Here is a 24,402-nt window from a genome sequence, read left to right on the forward strand (position 1 = left end):
GGATTATCGAGCCAGTTATGGACATCTTCTTAACCCCAGCGACGGTCAAGGCTGCTCCGGCGAGGATCCTTAAAAAGTCCAAATCTCCAGAGGATGACCCGCTGTTCCTCAGAGCTGATCCTCCCCCGGACTCAGTGATTATCGCAGCGGCGAAGAAGTCCAATGCAGTCGCCTCATCCTCCACTGTGCCTCCGGATAAAGACAGTAAGATGCAAGACTCGTGGGGAAGGCGGGTCTGCAATACATCAGCAGCTTTTCTCAAAGTTGCCAATGTGGAAGCCCTCTTGGGGCGTTATGACCAATCCCTGTGGGATTCTCTGCAGCGTTTTGTGGTGAAACTCCCGGCAGAGGATCGTAAGAACTTCGAAGAAATCCTCCTGGAAGGCAGTCAAGTCTCCAACCAGGTGATAAGCTCCGAATCGGATGGGGCTACCCTAGCAGCTCATGGGTATGCTCATGAGGTAACGGCAAGGAGGTCCTTATGGTTGCGCCTAACGGTTTTGAAACCAGAAGCCCAAGCGCGCATATTGAACTTGCCTTTTTCAGGTGCTTCGTTGTTTGGCACAAGTGCGCACGAAGAGATGCAGCGCATGAAGGCAGAGCTGGAAACTCTCTAGGCGGTGGGTCTTGAGAAGCAGAAGGAGTTCAAGAGAAAATTTCGCTCCTTTAACAAGGGCTCTACAAAGCAGCGGGTTCAAAACCCGAACTGGCAGAAGAGCCAAGATCATCCGGGGCAGCAGAAGTCCCAGTACAAAGGGAAGCGTAATTACAAGGGAGGAAGTAATCAACGCCAAGGCAACAACACCGGCAAAACTCAATCCAAACAATGAGGTGTTTCTTCCCCCAGCGCCGTGGACCACTCCAGTGAGGGGAAGCCTGGCAAATCATTTGAAAGAGTGGCAAAGCATCACAAAAGACAGATGGGTGTTGTCTACGCTTCAGAATGGGTACTGTCTTAGTTTCAATCCTCTGCCTCCATCGGTTCCCCCGATGTCAACATCAAATCATCAGCTGCACCTATTGCAAAGAGAAGTCACCACTCTACTCGAAGTCAGCTATCGAGGGAGTACCAAGGGGAAAAGGGGTGTACTCCCGTTATTTTCTGGTCAAGAAAAAAGGACAGAGGCAGAATACAGACCCATTCTGGACTTGCGAACACTGAATCTGCATGTCAAAAAGGAAAGATTTCGCATGTTGGCGCTTCACCAAATATATCCACATCTCAGGAAGGGAGATTGGATGTGTTTGCTGGATCTTCAAGATGCTTATTTTCATGTTCCCATACACCCCAGTCGGTTCAGGGTGGGGACCTCCCACTATCAGTTCAAAGTCCTACCGTTTGGGTTGAAGTCGGCCCCTCGGGTGTTCACGAAGTGTGTGGCAGTGGTGGCAGCTGCTCTACGCTGCAGAGGGGTCTTCATGTACCCATACTTGGACGATTGGCTGGTGAAAGGTCCTTCCCCAGTTAGCGTAAGAAATCAGTTCCAGCCTTGTATACAGCTCTTCCAGAGACTAGGGCTACATGTCGACTTCGGAAAGTCAGTCATTCAGCCCACCCAGAGAATCCACTTCCTTGGAGCTCTGCTAGACTCCGAAGCAGGAAAAGTGTTTCCTTCGGAGGAGAGACAATCATCAATCACCCAGAAATGTTAACTGATTCTTCACGGCAAGGTTCAGAAAGTGCGCAGGATTGCCTCCCTGCTAGGGTCGATGGCGTCTTGCATCTTCTTGGTCCCGAATGCCAGACTTCGAATGCGTCCTCTTCAGCAGGATCTGGAGGACAAATGGGATCAACAATCGGCTCGCTGGGACGATCACATCACCATCTCAGACGCAGCTCGAGCTTCTATTCCGTGGTGGACAAAAGCTCAGAATATGCAGGTGGGAGTCCTGTTCCATCAACCTCCCCCTTTGCAAACACTGATCACGGACGCTTCCCTTCTGGGCTGGGGAGATCACATGGGACCACTGCAGGTGTAAGGTCAGTGGTCACACAAGTAAAGTACTTACCATATCAACATGCTGGACCTGAGAGCAGTCCACCTAGCTCTCAAAGCGTTCCTCCCCTCAATCCAAGAGGCATCTGTGCTAGTACAGACGGACAACACCACCACAATGTACTACTTGAACAAGCAGGGGGGAACGCGCTCCCGGACGTTGTCGTTTGAAGCGCAGAGGATCTGGCATTGGCTTCTGGCTCACAGGCTGTCTGTCACAACGGTTCACCTTCCAGGAGAACAAAACGTGAGGGCAGACGCTCTAAGCCGTCATTTCGACGACAAGGAAGACTGGGTTCTTCACGACGAAGTGGTAGAGGAACTTTTTCAATCCTGGGGTCGTCCCACCATAGACCTGTTCGCGGACGACCAAAACGCCAAATGCCGAAGCTTCACCTCCAGATTCCACCGGCCAGGATCGAGAGGGAATGCGCTTTTGATTGACTGGTCAAACAAATTTGTGTACGCCTTTCCACCTCTCCCGTTGATTCCGAAGGTGGTGAGCAAGCTAACACACTCGTGCACAAGTTATTCTGATTACTCCCGATTGGCCGAGGCAGTGGTGGTACACGGACCTGCTTCATCTGTTAGTGACTCCTCACAAGAGGCTACCATGCAGGCCAGACCTGTTGTCCAAGATGGACGGGAGGATCTACCATCCCAACCTTCCGTCACTGAGCTTGGCAGCATGGCTCCTGAGGTCATCCAAAACAGCCATCTAGGTTTGCCAGAGGACTGCATGTTCATTCTGAAAGAGGCAAGGCGTCCTTCCACCAGACATTCGTATGCATGCAAGTGGAAGAGATTCTATATGTGGTGTATACAGAATAGTCATGATCCTATCAAATGTCAAGAAGAAGCAGTTCTTCATTATTTGTTGTATCTGGCGAAAGCAGGTTTAACATTTTATTCCATCAAGGTGCACCTAGCAGCCATAACGGCTTATAGGCGGTCACCTTCTCAAACCACTTTTTTCCAGCTAACATCTGTCAAGGACTTCCTGCAAGGGTTGAAAAAATATACCCTCCAGTGCGTCCTCCTTCTCCACCCTGGGAGTTGAACCTGGTGCTATCAAAGTTAATGGGTCCTTCTTTTGAACCCATTCACAAAGCTACTTTACAACATCTTTCATGGAAAGCGGCTTTTTTGGTGGCTATCACGTCAGCTCGCAGAGTGAGCGAGATTCAAGCCCTCTGTGCATCAGAACCCTATACAGTGTTCCATTTGAATAGGGTGGTGCTCCGGACGCATCCATTTTTTCTGCCTAAAGTGGTGTCTGATTTTCATGTAAGTTTACAAAAAAGATCTGAGACATTCAGATCCAGAGAACCTAGCTAGCTATTGGGACATTACACCATTGGGTCTGTCTTTAAAAAAACAAAAAACATATTAAGACAGGGAAAGACATTTTTTTCTTTATAGTCCCCTCACTCACCGGAGTTTCCTCACGGTGACATGCTTCATCATAGGGGCTTCCCAACCCGCTGCGGGTTGAGGCGTGTTACAACTATCGCGATTGCGTAGGAGCACTTTTAGTGAGAACTATGTGTGGTGTGATGTGAAAAAAGGGGGGAAGTGAAGTGGAGTGATAAAGGTTAAAAATATCCTACTAGTGGGCTAAACGAACTTTATTCAGGCTCCTATGAAACACAGTGCCCTAGTAAAGTTGACTTTTTACTAGGGCACTGTGTTTCATAGTAGAACCAGCGTACCCGGTAACCACCCCACTTTTAATGTATCCGCTAGGAGCCTGAATAAAGTTAGTTTAGCCCACTAGTAGGATAGTTTTAACCTTTATCACTCCACTTCACTTCCCCCCTTTTTTCACATCACACCACACATAGTTCTCACTAAAAGTGCTCCTACGCAATCGTGATAGTTGTAGCACGCCTCAACCCGCAGCGGGTTGGGAAGCCCCTATGATGAAGCATGTCACCGTGAGGAAACTCCGGTGAGTGAGGGGACTATAAAGAAAAAAATTTCTTTCCCTGTCTTAATATGTTTTTTGTTTTTTTTAAAGACAGACCCAATGGTGTAATGTTCCAATAGCTAGCTAGGTTCTCTGGATCTGAATGTCTCAGATCTTTTTTGTAAACTTAGTGCTGTGGAGGGCGAACCTAGCTATTGTTTTTCCTCTACCTCCCCCCTTTTTTCGAATAGTGATTTTCATGTAAATCAGACCATCTCTCTGCCCACTTTTTTTTCCAAATCCCTCTACTCCAGCTGAGAGGGCTCTGCATTCTTTAGACCTGACAAGGGTTTTAAAATTCTATCTTGACAGGTCTAAAGTGATTAGTCATTCTGATCATCTTTTCGTTAACTATGGATCGATCAGGACAGACCATGCTGCCTCCAAATGTTCCATTTCCAGATGGATCGTTTCATGTATTAAACTTGCTTACCAGCTAGCACAAAAACCCCTGGGGTTTTCTCCCAAAGCGCATTCCACCAGGGGAAGGGCTGCGACTGCGGCTTTTCTCAATAATGTGCCCATGTCTGAGATCTGTAAGGCGGCGACCTGGCGGTCCGTCCATACATTTACCAGACATTGTCTTGATTCTGACACGAGAGCAGATACCCAAGTAGGCCAAGCCTCCTTGCGGAATCTGTTTAACCACATGGCTGCTGGGCGTTTTCCCCCCCTGTGCTGGAAAATGCCATTTTAGTGGCACCATGACGAGCTCAGCTCGTCCTCAGCACACGACACCCGTGGGTGATGACGAGCTGAGCTCGTCATCAGCATCGAAAGGGTTAACAGCCAGTCTGGGCTGTGATGTTGGGTCTTTTAAGGTAGAAGTTGTGCTTCTCATTTACCTGCAGGTGGTTGTTGGCTTGCTATTCTATTCAGTGCTTATGACTATTGATGAGGATCCCCTGGAAGAGAAGGATAAGTTACTTACCTGTAATCCTAGTTCTCTTCCAGGGGTATCCTCATCAAAGTCATAAGCAACCCACCCGCCTCCCCAGGTAAATAAGAGCTGTACGTCTTTTATATTTGTATTTAGCCCTGACATCAGGGTTATGCAAAGAACAACTGACCTAACTGTCACCCCTGAGGCATGATGGGAAGCCTGGGGTCAGGGCTGCCTTAAAGGCACAGTGCCAGTTTTTTGGTTGAAAATACTTTCATTTTCTATGTTATTGCTTTTCAATGCAGCCTGAGGCTAACAATGTCTTTTATGAGCAATTTTCAGGAGTTATGAGTGGTTTTACTCATTAACCCCTTCACTGCGGATGACAAAGCCAGCTCGTCATGGGCGTTACCTGCGCTACGCGGATGACGAGCTGGCTTTGTCACAAACCGCGCGATTTTCAAATTTCAGCGCACAGCGGGAAAACCCGTAGCGCGCATGCGGTTAAAACACAAAATTCAAAGGATATTTGATTTAATGTGTTCTTGGTTTCCTTTATAATTGCAGTACATGTACAATGTTTTACATTGTGTTAGCCTCTTTTTGGAGCTGCATTGGTGTGAGAAAAATAATATATGTACGTACATATATGTGGAGTTAGATATGTGTTTTTACATATATATTTTTATATTGTTTCCGGGGTCCCGCACATGGGCCAGTGCTTATGACTTTGATGAGGATACCCCTGGAAGAGAACTAGGATTACAGGTAAGTAATTTATCCATCTAGAACTACATGGTCCACTATGCAATGCAGCCCTAGAGAAAGAGGAATGGCTAAACGAGTCCTTTCTGTTATTCATGCTTGTTTGTTGTAATGCGGCGCCTTAACATATTTTTGCATTAAAGCCACAGAATAATTTTTCCACTGCATGTATATAACTTTAATCTTGGTGTGTTCTATCCAACGATTTTGGGATTACATTGCATAAAACTCACACACAATTGAATATTAAATTGAGCAGTAACATAAAACTTCACGGAACATAAATATATATTTTTTTAATATAACTGGTTACAAAAATGGCATCCAAGCATATCCATTTTATCAAAAATAATTACATGATAAATAAAGCAGACTAAAGAAGGGAGGCCTTCCATTAACGTCCTCTGTTATTTGTATCCAGTTATTGGACCAGCGCTCGGTTTCCTTTGGATGTTCTAGATTGACTGTCTGCCTCAGCTGTCCACTTGACCTGTAACACCTTCATGTGAAGTGTTGCCTAAACCATGGATGAAGTGTTTTTGTCTCTACCTCTGCAGGTTGCTGCACCCGTGTGAACTTACTGTTTCTGCTTTTCTTGATGGGTGGAAAAAGAGAAGTCAGTAGACTTGTTGTACCTGAGATGGTTTGGTTATGTAGGGTGGTCACACAGGCCTTTCTGTGTGCTTCTTATAGCAGAGCCTGTTTACAGCCTTCTCAAAATTTGAAGGTTAATCTTTCACTATCTGCTCCAAAATACGACAATAGATAATACATTGCAGGCTATCCTGCAGGAATGCTATGCAGCCCTTTTACACCAGTAGCATTGTACGTTACTCTGGGTCTAAGATAGTCCTCTGTAGAGTGGAGCCTTCGCTCTTATTACCTGATATCTATCCCTGTCCAAGTGCTGTGTCGCTAGACTCTGCAAAATCTTGAAGTGCATAAATGTATTTTTGGAGGATCATAGCTATGTTTTTCCTCCGTAAGGAGGCTTCATAAGTAAACTTGGCTGTACAATCCAGTCCTGGAATAATGTGACTGTGAAGGACCAGGTTTTATGGTAAGAAAAGTCAAGTTGTGCAACACCTCTTTCCATTAAACAATTAAACTCTGCAGAGACTTTGGTAAATTTCTTATTTATTTAGCACTTGACTCACTAGTAGGTACCATAGTATTCAAGATATGGGACGTTAAAAAAGAGATGCACTATATTTTTTAATCCTATATTGTGAGTGTCCCATTGAAATAACTCCAGCTTTGAGAACATAGTCTGTCTTATGAACATGGATTTGTTGAAAAAATCATGGCAATAATTACTCGTTATATCTACCTTGAGGGAGTTACATTCACTATTTTTAAGGTTTTTGTTTCTTTCAGTAGTTAAAGCCGTTTGGAGTCTTAATATAATAGAGATGTCTCTCTGGGCAGCCTTTTCGCCTATTTTAATACATTATTAAAGCAGAGAGCTGAAGTGGGGAGCTGTTAACTTTGGTAAAGCGTCTGGTGAAGTATTTCACACTTTGTGCAGCAATTCTAATAACTTCTGAACTGTTAGAAGTTAGAAACAATTATTTTCTTTAAATCTAAAAATTATGCTGCAAATGGTGGATTATATCTAACAAGTGAGGCAAATTCAGGTTTACATGTAAAATGTTGTAACCTTACAAACTAGTTTTTCTAGTTGCCCTTGGCAAATTGACTTGTCCTACTCCGGTCCATCCTCTGCAAAGTGGCATGCCATGTCCTCAAGTATAAATGCAAGGTAAGATGCGGAAGTGGTAAGGTACAGTCTGCCTTGTCAACCTTGGAAAGACTTGATTAACGGCTGGGGTTTGTACATTAGTTAAGGACCCACAGAATGCCTGCGTACCAGAGGCTACGATGTAGAGCCTTTTTGTGTGCCTAGAAACATCTTTAGTTGCCTTTCTAATCTCATTTTATCAAAAAATTACAAATACACATTTAGGTTGGGGTTTGGTTAACCCTGTTCATTCATTGGCCTGTCGAATTGTCATTCACATTTTTGTTTCGGCCACCACAGCATGGGACAACAGACAAGCCCACTTCAGTCATCCTTGTATGTTTAAATCTTGTTTTCAGGTAACAGTAATTGAAAGACATTAAAATCTTTCCATTGAGTTTATAAGAATCATATTTTTCTGTGGTGGGCATTGAATGTAAATGATTTTTCATACACGTGCCTGCTAAGAAGCACTTGTACATTTATATTAAAATTATATATTATAGTTATTTGTTTTTAGGATTAACTGTGTTTATTTGATTTTCAATACACATACATCAGCCTTTATCCTAGGGCTAGCGGGGTATGCTGATTGTAAGTAGTGTTGTTATAAACAGCATATTGCAAAAAGTGAGTCACCCGTGGCATTACTCAAAAAGGTTATGTTTTAAGAATTTAAGTTTAATATGTTTTATTGAAAGCACATGGTGGCCAGTTTTAGGTTGCAGCATTATCTGAGGCATATACTTGCAGTAAAAACTTTTTTGGGGGGGGGGAGAAACCCTTCACACTAGCTTGCCAAGCCTGGCCCAAAGGCTTTTGCCAATGCTTGTTTTAAAAATATTTACCACCTCTGCATGGAGTCAAAATATATAGCCACAATATTACATTTTAATGCTAAAATAATATTTAAATTGTGGTTATAATTGCGTTAGTAGCTGAAGTAAGATTTCAAGGCACATTTCAAAAACTGTTAAATTCCTGAACCCGGTCATAGAAAACAGGAAACCTACTAAAATATACTGCATTTTGTAAAATTGTATTTCCTTTTGCAGTTTTTTAATTTAAGGGTGCTGTTCTCCAGTAGTAAACTGCTTTTATAACCATATGTCTGTGGCTTTATTATTCTTTCAGTACCAATAATGAATGAAAAATGTCCTAGCTATCGTAACAGAAAGTTTTAATCCTAATAAGGACAACTTTAACTTTATTAACTAATTAACTTTATTAAATAGCAGCTATTTTGAAGAAACACATTCATTTCCCACAACTCATAGGGAAAAGGTCAACAGATCAAAAATATATATACTGTCTAATCACATGAGACCAGGACCCCTGCTAGACCCCTGCTAGTCCCCTGTTTGCTGCCTATTCCTCTTTCTTCCTGTGACTGCAGGTGGATATGGGCATCTTTAATCTTGCTGCGACCCATCTGACCGTAGAAAAATCATGAGTGGAGATGTATGAAGGTTAAACTAAACTGTCCTTGCAGCATTCTTGACAGAAGCCAGTTCAGACAATAATTCACTGGAAACAATACATGCATCAATTCAGGAGAAACAAATGATATCCACCATTACGGAAACCCATGACATCATAGGCTGGGTATGATTTCGGGTGAGTAAATCCTCGCTTGTTTGTCCTTAATAGAGTTGAAACTTTGTTACGATAGCTAGTACATGTTTCATTCCATGTCCGGACCGGAGGCAAGAATTACGCTGGTTCAAAGCTTATCCACACCCAGCGAAGCAATATTCAGGACTGGTTTAAAGTAAAAACTCTTGAAGGTTGAGTCTGACGACCAGTCCGAGGCATTATGAATATCCTCCACGCAGGCTCTTAAGTGCGAAAGCCTTTGAAGCCATAGCTCCTGTAGTCCAGTGAGCCCCAAAAACCATGCTATCAATGCCATCTTCTTGCATGGCCCATCTGACCCACCTGGCGATGGTAGGTGAAGAGACTGCCTTGAATGGTTTTTGCAGGACTATCCGCAATTGCTGCTCACCATGGGGGTGGAGGCCTGCCATCATAGCCTCTTAACTCTTTATACACCTCACTACGTATAAGTTCTGGGAATCTTATTTTCAATCTTCATAGAAATCAGAGAAAGTCGGGAGGCAAGATGGCCGCCAGGCTGCTGTAGAGAGCAGTCGCACATATTCCTTCTCCTGGACCCAGGGATTGAGCAGCTGGACATGGAGTAAAATATGCTGAATTCACATGGTATATTCTGGACCAGAGGCGGCATCGGCATTAAGTCACTACAAAAGGCGCTTATGACTTTGGGATCCTACTATTGTGAACATTTCAAGAAGACGATTGTGGATGGTATTAATATAGCCTTAAGGATGTCTCATCGCACAGGCACGATACCAAAGATCACGTTGAATAAACGTGCAACATCAACGACTGCCGTATCAAGTGGCGCGACCCAGAAAATCCAGCCCAAGAAAAGCGAGAGATCGGCAAAAGATAAAGAAAAAACTGACTCCAAAGCGGAGTCTAAGGCAGCGCCACAAACAACACAATCAGAGACTCCTGGAGTTAAAGGACAACAGAGGCGCTCTCACTCGGAGATCGGATCAACAAAGCAGGCGAGTACAGTACCTTCTACCGGCAGAGACTTGCGCCAATCCACGGTCACGGAGGCATTCGCAGGAAAAGCCAACAGGTAAACTCGGCTGCTGGAGGTGCTGAGGGAGTTACGGAGCAAAGCTCGAAGCTGAACGCGGAAACTGACCGCGAGGACGCAGGCATGGCGGTTGCTAGGCAACCAGGGTCCGAGACGCTCACGCCTCTAGCGGGAAATACGCAGAAAGCCGAGTATGTTGCAGAGCCTGCCGAGGACGCCAACTTGAGCAAGGATGTGAATGCAGACAGCGAAGCAAGCGGTGAAACAAGCCTAGAGACGGCGAATAACACAAGTAAGCCTGGCAAGGGACACTCGATGGAAAAGACAGTGACGGCAAATGTTAATAATGCCCAAATGCTCGAGGCACTGATGGAAGTTGAATTAGCGCCAACACCAGGGGAAGGAACGTATTGGCACAGTCTAACTGGGGTAGTATAAAAAGCATTCAGAGTCACACAACAAAGGGGGTCAAAGGGAGGAGAGTACGGTCGCCGGAGGGGGAAAAATTTTACTCAGTGACTGAGGGGTCAGACTCTTCTTTGTTGGGGTCAGAGGAAGAGGAAGAGTGCACTACTACAGACCTATCATCAGGGTCAGAATCTGAAAGATCTCTCTCTAGCGAACATAGAAATAAGGAGACACAAAAAAGAAGAAGAAGAACAATGATAAGGCGCGATAGAGAGATGGATAGAGCAGCGACAAGCACAAACCGGAAATTGCTGTGGGATTATGGCAGCGCCTCCAAGATGTATCAGGACCAAGATTTGGGGGCTGCCTCCGAGAGCTATCCCCTAAATGCCTCTAATGCCTCTAATAACTTAAACGATAACCCGCCTCAAGCAACTCTGGATGGTATGTTCTCTATGCTGAAGCAAATGCATTTAGAAGCTCGCTTAGAAAGCAGACGAGCAAGGCAGGATACAAAGAAAATACAAGCAAGCATCAGGAAAATGAACAGAAAATATCAGGAAGTTGAAAGTAGAGTCGAACAAGTAGAAGAAAGAACTGGAAAATTGGAAGACGAGGTTACAGATTGGCAGAATGCAAGAACAGAACAAGGACGGAACAATCTACGCTTTCTAGGCATAGAGGAAGGACTGGAAGGGAAGGACCCAAGGGGGTTTATGGTTAAACTGCTAAAAGATGCAAACCCAGAGGCGCAGTGGCAGTGGGAAGTTGAAGTACAGAGAGCGCACAGATTCCCATTGACGCAGAAGGGGGGAAGAGGCAGTAACCAAAATGGCAGTAATCAAAATGGATTGCCTAGGGCAATGCTGGTATTCTTTGGAAATTTCTTGGCTAGGCAGGAAATTTTTGAGACCGCAAGACCAGAGAGGAAAAAATCAGTTGAAGGGATTACTTTTTTTACGAGGCCCGATTTCTGCCACACTACTGTGGAAAGGAGGTGGAAACTAAGACAGCTTATCACTCCTTTTCAACGACAGGGCTCAGAAGCATACTTGATGTATCCATCTAAGTTAAAAGTGGTTACAAGGGGCCGCATCAGAATGTTTTTCTCGGAGGTAAAGGCAGGAGAATACCTTGCAGAGATTACAGAGCTTCAGGAAGGCAGGAAGAGTAAGGAATCAGAACCAGCATAGGATAAATAAGGAAAATATCAGGCATACTGTATATTGGGTTTCATGATGGTAAGATGGTTAACTAGGGTGGGAGAAGGAAAGCGACACTACAGCAGTGTGCAGCCACACATAGGTCAAAATTGACCTATTTGCCTGTAACAGGGGGGGGGTCAGTAAGGGGAGGGGGGCAAAGGGGGGGTTGGGGGAGGGGGGCAGGAAGGGGGTGGTAAAGAGATAAGGATTTGTACAGCACAAAATAAAAAGGTATGTAGACACACAAAGGTGGCAGTAAAATATCTTGAGGAATTGTTTTTTGGTCTTTTTTACAAAAGCAGATGGCATTAAGAATTACTACAATTAACATATGTGGGTTAAACGATGGGGGTAAAAGGCAGAAAGTAGCGGCCATGTACAGAATGTTAAAATTGGATATTATATGTCTACAGGAAACACATGTGAGGGGGAAGGATAGGTATCTTTTGGATCAGCTAGGGTTTGATGTATTAGCACACACGCAGCAAGATACTAAAACAAAAGGAGTGGCCATACTGGCAAAGAAAGGTTTGATGAAAGTAGAGAGAAAGAAGGAAGACGTGGATGGTAGATGGGTGATGATAGAAGGAGAAATAGCCGGATGCCGCTACACAATTGTTTCTTTATATGGCTCCAATGATGACGAACCTGATTTATTTGATTATCTTGATACCGAATTGCCTCTATGGCCTGAACCAATAATTGTGTGCGGAGATTTTAACATCAATGGGCTAACAGGGTTGGGTATGTTGGGAGGGGGGATGAAGGGCGAGCGCAAGAAGAGAGTAAGAAAAGCCGTTGTCAATCTAATGAATAATAATGCGTTGGTAGACGTTTGGTTGGCATATAATTCTATAGGGACAGGTAGTACTTTTTATTCTGCCCCTCATAAAAGTATAGCCAGATTAGACTACTTCTTAGTCTCCAGCCCATTAGTATCAGAAGTGAAAATAGAGATATTACCTCGAGTTTCCTCAGATCACAACCCACTGGTGTTGACTATCTCCCGGAACCGCAATATTAGTCACAAAGAGTACTATTGGACATTTGAAAGAGGGCTGCTCAGAGAAGATGACTATGTTAGCAGAATGAAGGTATGGATTACACAGTTCTGGGAGGCAAACAGAGGTACGGCAAACGCAGGCATGGTTTGGGATGCATTCAAAGCAGGGATAAGGGGGGAAACACTGGCTTATACTCTATATAGGAGTAAAAAGGAGAAAATGGAGTTAGCCAGTAGGCTACAGGATTTAAGGAACCTAGAACAACAGCTCATCCAGCATGTTATAAATCAAGAACCTCTTGAGCAGGTCTTACTAGAAATAGAATTGAAGAAGGCAGAAACTGGGGAAAGATTGGCTAATAAAGCTGCGGCTAATTATTTAGCAAAAAAAGAAAAGTGTTACGAGTTCAATGAGAGGGTTGGACACATGCTCGCAATGCGTACTAGAGAGGACCTGGCAGCCGGGGAAATTAAAGAAATTAAGAATAAATGTGGGAAGGTTGTAACTAAGGTGGAAGAGGTGAGGGAGGTGTTTAGAGAGTTTTATTCTGAATTATATGATCAAGACGTGAGGAGCAAGGAAGATGAGATAGAGGACTACTTGGCTGGTATCCCACACAAGGAACTGTCCCTGGAAGATAAAGAGACTTTGGAGGCACCCTTAACTCTGAGTGAACTACATAATGCAGTATCAAAACTCCCCTCGGGAAAGGCCGCAGGACCTGACCAGATACCGGCAGAATTTTATAGGACGTTTTGGGATACATTGGGGATACACATGTTGGAAACTTTAAGGCATGCACAGATAGGGGAGAATACACCACACTCATGGGCTGGTGCAAGTATAGTAGTTATTTTAAAAAAGAATAAACCACTTCTGGATCCTGGTTCTTATAGGCCGATCACGCTTATGAACGCGGATGCAAAAATATACTCCAAGGCTTTATCACAAAGACTTAGCAGAGTAATTGAGGGGTTGGTATACACAACACAGCACGGTTTCATACCAGGTAAAGGGACTACGGAACACACAAGGAGAATGGTTACCATATTGGATGTCACATGAGCGGCAGGAGACCCTGCCTCAGCCATTTTCTTGGATGCAGAGAAGGCCTTTGACAGGGTCTCCTGGTGCTATTTGTGGAAAGCCTTGGAGTGGTTTGGGATAGGTACAGGTTATATACAGGCCATAAAGGCGTTATATGTAGCTCCAACAGCTAAAGTGAGGATTAATAGAGGGTACACAGAGGATATACATATAAAGCGTGGTACAAGACAGGGTTGCCCGGCCTCACCACTGTTATTCGCCCTATATCTAGACTCTTTTTTGCGGAGGTTAGAAGGAAATTTGAACATCCTCCCGATTGGTTTACATGGCTATACATATAAGACACTTGCATATGCGGATGACGTGGCAGTGGTCACACCAGATCCAGGGTCAGCCATTATTGAAATCGAACAGGAGGCTACACTTTTTGGCACATTTTCAGGGTATTTACTAAATAAAGGAAAAACACAAATAATTAAAAATAATTGGGTAAACTATCATGATATAAGAATAGCACCTGAAGTCACTTATTTAGGGGTGAAGATCACACCCGAGTTAGACAGATTAGTTGAAATCAATATGAGACCATTGTTGGAGAAAATTAAAACAAATACAGAAAGAATGAATAACTTGCATTTGACCTTAATGGGCCGAATAAATGTTATTAAAATGATAACATTCCCTAAAGTGCTGTATCTACTCAGATCCATACCCCTATATTTTGAAAATTGTTGGTTTAGTAAATTAGAATTTATTCTGAATAAATTCATTTGGGTGAAAGGGAAAACAAGAAGAGCATACAGACACTTGACGGTAGATAGGGAAAAAGGGGGCTGGGGAGCACCGGATTTTAGACTCTATTACTGGGCTGCGGTATTACAATACAGCAAGGTGTTAATAGGTGGAGGAGGTCTGGAGCACCCAACGGATAGTGAGATGGGCTTACCTAATGTGTATGCCGTATTGTTGGGGGAGGAAGCCGAGAATGGGTTTTTCAATACAACTGAATTCACGTATTTTAAACACACGAGATTTAAGACTCTGAAAGCAGTATATAGGGTGTGGAAAGGAGTGGCTAAAAAATTAGGGCTAGGCAGATTTAATAACTATACAAGATTGTATACAAATAGCTCATTGCCGAGGGAGATCTTTAAGGACGCCACTATGTATGATTGGTATAATAAAGGCATAGTGCAGATAGGGAACTTACTGGACGGGCAGGGCAATATTATGCAGTTTGGAGCACTCAAAGCAAAGTTTGGACTAGAGCATAGTAGTTTTTATAAATACTTACAAGTGAGGAGTTTTTTAACACAAAAACAAGGCGGCCCGCTCGGGTTGGGGAAATGCAAAATTATGGATTATATAGAAACAACCACCAAATGTACAATAAGACATCTTTATGCAGAATTGAAAGGAACTAAGTCAGATGAAAGGGCAAAATTTTCACAAAAATGGATGGAAAAACTGGGGTCAGGCTCAGAAATTTTTCAGGGGTCACTAGATCTGGGTAGAACGGTGCTATGCTCGGCAACCCTTCAATCGCAACACTTCAAAACATTATTTTCACTTTACCATACACCGGCTAGAATCGCCCAGTGGGGCGGAACAACAGGAATAACTTGCCCACGATGTAACGCGAGCGGAGCAGATATTGTACATATGTTTTCGCAGTGCCCACAACTATTTACTTTGAAAATGGCGATTGAAGATTTTTTTGATAAAACGTTTAGGATTAAGATTAAGCTTCTAGATGAATTAATTATTTTAGGGGTGGTAAACACGATAGAAGCTATGCCAGTAGAGTTTATTTTTGTTTCGATAGCAGTGTTCCGCATCTGCATAGCAAGGAATTGGCTGAATAAGGCTCCTCCATTATTTTCAGATTGGATTGCTAGCCTCCTAACTATTTATAATTTAGAAAAGGCAATATATGACAGGAAAGGTAGAAGGGCTAAGGCCTTAGGCAAAAAAATATGGCAACCAATTACGACGTGGAAAACTAGTAGGATAAATCTAGAATAGTGCAAGAGAAGTTTGATTTGATTTGTTTTAGAGGGCTGTTTATTGGTTTATTACACCTGCTTATGATATGAAAATTGTATAAAACAATGAAATGTATATGTATATGTACTATATAACCACCTGAGAAATCGGAATGTGCTGTAATACATACGTTGGAATATGTGGAAAAATTTTGGAAAAATTTAATAAATATGTTTTAAAAAAAAAAATAAGTTCTGGGAATCTGGAAAAGAAGAATAAGACACTAGCCTAGAATTACATTTTGCATGTTTTGAGATATGGAAAGTAACTCCCTCGGAGGTAAAAATCTACCTGTTACATCCAGTGCTCTAATGTCAGAGAAAAGTCAAAATGAAATTAGACACAGGAGCATGGTCAATTTGGCCGACAACTCCTTCCGGGAGAGATATTTAGACAAGAATAGGTTAAGAACTTTGTTGATATTCCCCAGCATTGAGAACCTAGGTGCCGGAGGAAGGGCGAGGCGAATGCATCGCAATAATTTATGAACTAAGGGGTGCTCGCCCCCCTTGTTGGCCAGCAATTTGCAAAAGCCCTGCTGAAATTGTGGATCTGAAGCTATTCATGGACCTCTGTGCAATCCTCTGCGATGCCAGGGAGGCAAGGAAAGTCCAGATGTGGACAATCTCTGTCCCCACGGGATCCAAATTTCTCTGACACCAGCCCAACCATCGAGCCCATGCTGACCTATAACATTTGATTATACTGTCAGCTTGAGCAGGGAAAAGAAATCAGAGGAATAAGGGACGTTCCTTAAAATGAGGAGTTATTGAACGCTATTTGGAAGCTCCTGGCCTCAAGAAGGACCCAAGCGTCTGAGGTAGGAGACTCCCAGTTGTGGGCAAAGTTCTGAAGCCTGCCCCCCAGTCTTTGGTGTGGAAAAATGTGAACGCTCACCTTGATTAGCTCTCTGGTTACCACTGCCTCAGTATCCTCCCCTCGTACCCCTATGACGGGGTATGTTTCTGGTGGAGTAGAAGTTTCTTAACTTGTTAGCGTCTTGGCACTTTCCTCTCTTGGTGCTGTATCCCCCTTCCGGAGATTGTTTGCTATGAGCAGCTAGCCAAACATCCTCTGCTTCGGCCAGCCCTGGTGAAATCCTGGGGTGTAACAATGCGTTTTATCAATGCCTGGGCTTTATCAAGTGTATTAAAGGTCTGCATGAATTTCCCAAGCTCCTGAATTAAATGGTTGCCAAACAGTCCCCCTTGTGCAATGAGATCGGCTTCGGAGGTAGCGAGATTCCCCAGCTTGGGGTCGATCTTGATGAGGAGCGACCAGTGCTTTTCCATGGAGATAGCAGAGTTTGGAGCTTTACAACCCAGTTTTGCGGCCCAGAGGACCAATGACTAGGGTGAAAACCCTGCAGGACACCACACAGCCCTAATCACTGGATGGGCACTGGCAAGCCTAGGCGGATGTCTGCTGGTATCTAGATGGCAAATCGCGCTAAGCACCTCACAATACAGACCCCCGTGGGGGCTTTATGCTCCAGGCGTAAGGGCACCCGGCACTCGTAGAGAATACGTCTGGCCGCGCTGTACAGACTGACGAGAAATGCGTGCCATCCTGGGTCGGCAAGATTCGCCATGTGCGTGAACTGCAGGTCCCTCTAGCAGCAGGAGAGCTGCTTCGCAATGGGCCCAGGTGCTGAAGTTCGGAGAAAAAAAGGATGACTGGAGCAGAGTAGAGACTAGCATAAAGCTAAAGCAGAGAAGAAAGAGGAAGAGGCAACATCAATAGGGGACTATCAAGGGGTCCTGACCTCATCCGATTGAACAGTATATATTGTTGATCTGTTAATTTTCTATAACTCTTAGGGGGAAAAGTTAATTTTTTTGTGTGTTTATTGAAAATGGCTGCTGTTTAATAAACTGAATAAAGTAAAGTGTAATACTGGCCTCTAGACCTGACACAGAATTCTATGCCTTGTCTTATTTGGTCACTTCACTTTACTTTTCTGTCCTTGGAGTTTAATGTTTGACTTGTGTCTAGAGGAAATGTGCTTTGGTATTGTGAAAGTACACAATTGGGCAAGATTTAATAAAATGCTTAACATCTTCTCCCCACGTCAAAGGTGTGCATCATGCTGTAATTCATATTGGTGTAAGCATGCTCATCTAAATAGAAATCTCCTTTTGTAACAAAATAAAGATAAATTAAAGAAATGTGTTATTCAAAAAAGTAATTATTGCCATTTTTAATCAATTCCTTTAGTAATCCTGTGAAGATCAAAGTAAAATGTAATTACAGCAATTTCCTTCAGTAATCTTTTGTGGTATAACCCAATTTAAAGATTTTTCTGTGTTCTAGTAAATGGTAATCAGTTATCTTATCAAATGTAGTATAAGGTAATCAGGGCAGTCTAGCATGAAGCAGTAAACAATCTGTATCTATTGCAGAATAAAGTGATCTGTAATCTGTGAAGTGATGCTGTGCAAAGCAATTAAAGTAACCTTATTCAGTTATCCATCAAAACTATATTCGTTGAAGAAAAATCCTTATTCTTAAGCATTGCAAATAAAATGAAGTAATAATTTTGATAAGCGAATCTTTTTGAATTTAGTATAGTGAGTAAAGCAAAATAAACACACTTAACTATGGTGTACCGATTCCCACCATGGTATGTTCCCTGCTAAGGCCTCTCATGTTCTGCAGGATACTAATAAAAACAATGCAGGCAGCAATCAATCGACCATTCTAGTATTCCGGAAAGAGTAGACAAAACCTTGGACCAGTAACGCCCAGTGCTGGAGCATTCCCAAACCATATGAAAGAAGCCACAATCCAGCTGGCCCATTTGGGGTAGTCCAGCATAGGAAGTGTGTCCGTTCTACACAGGTGTTGGGGAGTGAGATAGGGCATATGCAGGTACTTCAGTTGTATGAGGTGGAGGCAGGACAGAATGACCAATTCACAGGGGGCTATGAGAATTCGTCATTCTGAACCCAGACAGTCTTCCCAATTCTTCCTTAAGATGGCAACATGGTCTGCTGCGTTAATTAAAATGACTTGTAGAGAGCTGATATGATGCCCCAGCTTAAGGGGCTTCGAGTAACACCCGATTCCAACTGGTTATATTTCCAGTGGGTTTACCTTAACCGATTGATAAACTGTCAAGGTGTGGTGCAGTTGTAAATATTAATAGAAGTGCGTCTTATGGAGTTTTAACTACATTTGAAGTTCCTGAAATGGTTTCATTTGCGAGCCACACAGATGTTGCCCAGATTGGAGACGCCATTTAAGGATCCATCAGTCGAATTCCTCCAGATGGGCAGCCTGGAAAAGCCACCTTCCCTGCCACATGGGGAGAAGCGCTGGGGGAGAGTTCTCTAGTGTGGGTTTCCAGCCCTATAGAGGGCCTATTCCCAACCCTAGAGAGGCTCCCTCGTGACTTCAGGGAACGACCCTGGGAGGAAGACCCCCATGTAATATACTCGCAATATGCTGTCGTCCAATCACGGTAACTTTCAGGCGAAATGGATCAGTGTGGCCCGAACAGCAAGTCCTATATCACTTGAATTTTGGAGGCCCGATAACGAAGATGTGGGTCATCTCTGCCCATCTCTCCTCATAGGAGGATTGTCTACATTTGTAGACAGCACAGCGTAATGAGAACAATTGCTTCCTGTAATTGAATGTATTGTGAAGCAATCAAGTTAACCACCTGTGAAGATCAAGTAATCCGTGATCTTCATTAATATTATTGATGGTAAGGTAGTTAGTTGGAGCTGTCTCTTGTAATCTGATGCATATGTGTTATCTGAGCAATCTTTCTGTAATCCAGTAAGTGGAAATCTACTTTGAATACAGAGCAGTATAATCGGAGTATCTGTTTGCATCCTAATGCTAGATGCTATATTCAGAGAAATGTTTATAATATAATGCAGCATAAAGTAATTAAAATAATTGCGATCAGTGACCTACAATAGAACCAATTTATTGTTTCTGGAATTCTACAAATGATTAAGTAACCAGTGTACTTGTCTGCGTAATGTGATGCAGGATAGGGTAGTAATCTCAATAATGTTCTTATTAATTCTAATGCAGGTTAAACACATCACCTTCAGTGATTAGATGCAAAGTGAAAAACAAAGGACATCCTTTTGTAATCTAGTGAAAATGTAGACCATTCAGGCTAATTGTATTCTACTATCAAATGCTATAGTTTCATTATGTAATCCAGTTCAGGTGTAGAGGTAGTCCGAATAATCTCCATATAAATTAATTCATGGTAATGAGAAATCTGCTTTTAAATTTTGATGTAAGATGGAGGAACTAGAAAAGTCTTTGAGGTTGAGTTTTTTTTATGCAAACAGTGGCAATCATAATACAAATTGAGCATGAAGTCGACAGATTTCACAGAGCTGTGTGCAGCAGCGGCAGTTTATATTGTACTTATTTATAGCTTTGTATCTGTGAGGTGTAAATGTTTTAATACTTTAAGCAGATGCAAGTGTTCTTGTGCTCCTCGAGCAATGGATTTGATGTGAAAATCGAGATTGAATTTACTGTTTAAGATTAAACTTTGATTTAGAATTGTTAACCTTTTATGTAGAAATCGCAATGGGTGTCAATTTCACAATCAAGTTTTGAGTGATGAAGTGTGTCATCAAAATAATTTCAGCCTTCTATGGGGGTGAGAGAAGGTGTGTGTGTGTGTGTGCTGCACCCAGGTCAAATGGAAAACGCAACTTCAGACGTTAATAGTGGAAATGAAGGGAGGCGGTGCAGGTTTTTTTTTTTTTAGCGTGTCATGATGTAATGTAAGAGAATTGTAATTAGATTATTTACTTCTAGAGTTGCACGAGATATTTTCTCCCCATATATTTTTATGCATTTAATTTTAATGTAACGTTTTTTACTGAGTATTTTTTCAGATTTGAAGAATTTTCTTTATTTGTATATGATTGTAGTTTCTGTGTATGTTTCTTTCTTTTTTTTATTACCTGTTTTTGTATGGACCTGCGCCCCTCCTTTGTTATTGGGGCACGAATGGCTCCAAAATCCACCTCCTACTGAAACATACCATGCAAGCCTGAAACCTACTCATATGTAAGGTGGCTTTGCTGTAACATTTGGCCCCTACAGGATGGATTTGAAAGGCTGCACAATTAGGAATCTCCCTTCCAGTGTATGTGAGGTTGAAGTAGATTGTCTTCCTTCCACTTACAAAAAAGTATGTGAGATCCTGCAGCATTTGGCCGGCCAATGGGATCAGAGGCTGCGGGCAGCGGGCCTCTCTCCAGGCTGCTCTAGCAGAGGACCAGCAGCAAAGGAGTGATTGCGGAAATGGGTCTCTCCAGGTCTGCACGTGGGAGGGTCTAGCAGCAGGTCCCAACATCTCCAGGCCAATCTGTAATGGGGACAGGAAGCAGTAAAAGGCCAACAAAGAAGAGACCGGGGAGGCTGCAGCAGTGAGCTCCTTCAGAGGTTCAGTAAATGATGTTGCAGCACACCCCTGTTTGCTGCTATGGGAGAGGCTCTAAATCATATACTTTCTGGCAGACCACAAACTGTAGCAGGGGGCCTCTGCAGGCAACTGTGGAAGAAGCATCAACAATAGGCCACTGCGGGGCAATTGGAGAGCCTGTAGCAGCTCGAATCTTTAGATCAATTAGAGAGAAGCTGCTATAGATTAGGCCCTCATGTGGGTGGTCCTGCATCATTTGCCTCCAATGGTCGTAGTGCCTATAAACACAAGTCCTCCCCAGTAAGTATTGGAGAGGCTGCAGTAGATGTCTTGTAATGGGCATGTCCGAGAGTGCAGCTCCCCCCCAAGGGGTGAACACCTAACAGCAGGACTCATTACAAGTGGGGAGCCCATTCAGGAGAGTATACGCATGTCCTCATCTCCAGGTTACTGTTGGAGAGTGAGCGTGAAAGTAGGAAAGCCCCAAACTGTTCCAGACAGCTAACCCTGTATTTGCTACTGTTTCCAAGCAAGTTTCCTTTGTGTTTTTTCAGCTAGTGGGAACCCACTCCATTGTATCACAGTTTGCGGGGGGTGGGTGGGGGGAGTGTGGGGGGCTGGAAATTACCCACCTGCATGGTCCTTAGAAAGTGATCTTCCTTGCCTGGGTTGAGTAAGGACTTTCTATTTGGTGATAGTCGGTTGAGTACTGAAGCCACAGCAACTTACTGTACTCTTGGGTTGATTTATATTCTTTTCATCTGACCAACCTGTGAAAATAATTGTGCTGCCTCATATAAATAGACGTCTACTTAGCCCTAGTGTGTGTTACACAGTCTTTCTGTATGATGGGGAGTCCCTCCTACAGGCGGTTGCATCCATGCAGTATTCTCCACCAGAGGGACAATATTTGTACTTTGCCCTCTTCCCTCGCTAAAACGTCTGCTGAAGCTGTTGTTTCGTTATCTATTTTTTTTTCAGATTTTTTGGTTGAGCTTGTAAACACACCCATGTCAGCTGTGCTGCTTCCCTCAGTTTGCTTTGGATGGAGCCATAACAATGTTCTTGGATAATGATTAGCAATTGCTTCTGGAACAGGAAGGTAATTTGTACTAAAGGCCATGCAACATGATGGTAAGGGTGTGAATGGTTGCATGTGAGGAAGTTGATAAACGTTTTCATTGACAGTTGCGTTTATGAGGGGTTGCCAAAGAATCGACTTTAAATTATTATAGCCTTAAACACAAGTATGTGGACCCAGGAAAAGAATGTAAAAGATAGTTCCATCTCTGATAAGATGAGCACTATGCCTGGTCTCAAATAGGGGTTCTGGCACTCTTTCTCTTTTTTTGTATTAGGTCTCTTTTTTTTGTATTAGGTCTGGCTTTGTCTCACTTTAGCTTATTAGGTCTGGTTTGAGAGAACAGCTGTTGCAATACCTTATGTGATACAGAAAAAGAGCTTACGCACTATTAAAGGAGAAGCTCTGGCTCCCCTAAGCATGGATCTTTTTTCCCCTATTTGATGTGGTTGGGAACAAATGATGGTCTTCCCCTGAAAGAATATTTGCATTGCCCAGATTATGGTCAAAACGGTAAGACTAACTTGGATATATATGGTGACAGACCAGTGATATTGATTCTGGACCGATTTGGTTCACTGGTAAAACTTACTTCAGATGCCCTAGGTCTGAGTTTTATTTATTTATTTATTATTACTATTTTTAATTGTTATGGCAACGGCAGTAGGCCTAAATCATTTTTTGGGGAAAGTATGTGTTAAAGTCAATAAGACGTGGATTGTTATTACACTGTATTAAAGAATTTTCTAAGGTAATTGCCACAGACGACCTTAATATATAAGGTTTTGGTTACTGTTACAAACCTTTTTTAATTATTTATTTTTTAGGTCGAGCCTAGTCAGTGCTGTCTCCTTGAGGCATGGTGTATACAGTTTGTGGGCTTACAGCCCACCAATTGGCTTTTTATTCATTACTTCGATTTGCACTTTGACAAGACTAGCTTACTAGTGGTTAGTCTTTGCTCTTTGTCCCTCCTTTTTGTGTTTTGTTTCCTCCCACGGAGCTCTGCCCGATTACTTGTAGTCTTACACTTTTCTGATTATCCACATACACATTAGAGGTGCGCACCCTAACACACACACTGTAAAAAAACAGAGTGTAGTAATTGTATAGCTCTTCAATCTATGGCGGCACAGCACCCAGGATAATGTGTTGCATGGCTACACACATATAAGGTCCAAAAGGTGAGACCTATTGACTTGCTTAATTTTGTTGCTTTTTAGGCCCAGCTTGACAATGCAGGTGTTTTCCAGGGTATATATGATCACCAGAAAATTAGCTGAAGTAGGTCGTGCTAAAAGAGGGGCTGTGTACTACAAGATCTTTTTTTTTAATTAAGTTTTTGTTCGCCTAATTAGTTCCATTCCTCATAACTGATAAAACATTGTTAACAAAGACAGCAGGTCAATTACAGCAGGAAGGGCCTTTGCATGGTCTTTCCTTACCAATACAGTGATAAGAGCTTTCATTTTGTAAACTGAAAGACCGGTATTAGAAGGGAGTTTACACTGATCTGCTTAAAAAACAATACGAAATGGCTTTACAGTATGAACACTGCCAGACATACAGGCAGGGGAGGGCCTTTACACCGTGAACATTCAAACATATGCAGTAGGTAGGGGTTTACATAGTGAACTCAGAAATATATAGTAGAAAGGGGTGCTCCATTTTGAACACAATGAGAAACCTCATCGGAAGCTGCTTTACATTGTAAACTGTGACATGTACAATGGAAAGGGGTTTTACATTGTGAACTCCAACAAATGCAATAGGAAGAGGTTTAGTACAGAGGTCCCTTTTTTAGGTTGCGTGCTGCATAGGAGGACCTTTATCAGTCGCTCTGCTTTTTTTGGAAGCACACACTCATGCTTGTGGCGGCATCCAGCTTGCGGGAGCGAGCAGGGGTGCGCCACAAGCATGAGTGCAGTGCTTTCAAAAAGAGCAGACTGCGTGCGCACGCAACACTCTCCTCTCTCCTTCTCTCTCTCCTGCTCTTTCTCCCCCCTTCTCTTTGTGCCTATAACAGAATGCTTGAAACAAAAGCAGAACTCTTTCTTTCTTTCAAAAACTTTTATTCGATTGACATTTAGTAAATCATAAAAAGTACATCATAGAATTCAAATGGAATTACTTAAAAACACAATATTATTATACAGATAAAAACTAAATGTTATTAAAAAACGTTTGATAAAACCATTTTACAAGTTAATA

The 24,402-nt window shown here is 42.9% G+C and overlaps 1 protein-coding gene across 1 annotated transcript in view; it reads left to right on the top strand.

The window, feature by feature from the left end:
- Positions 1-24,402, top strand: part of TBC1D10B (TBC1 domain family member 10B) — a 401,631-nt gene that overhangs the window by 126,006 nt on the left and 251,223 nt on the right. The window lies entirely within an intron of this gene.

Source organism: Lissotriton vulgaris, chromosome 7, assembly GCF_964263255.1.
Source record: "Lissotriton vulgaris chromosome 7, aLisVul1.2, whole genome shotgun sequence".
Lineage (NCBI taxonomy): Eukaryota > Metazoa > Chordata > Amphibia > Caudata > Salamandridae > Lissotriton > Lissotriton vulgaris.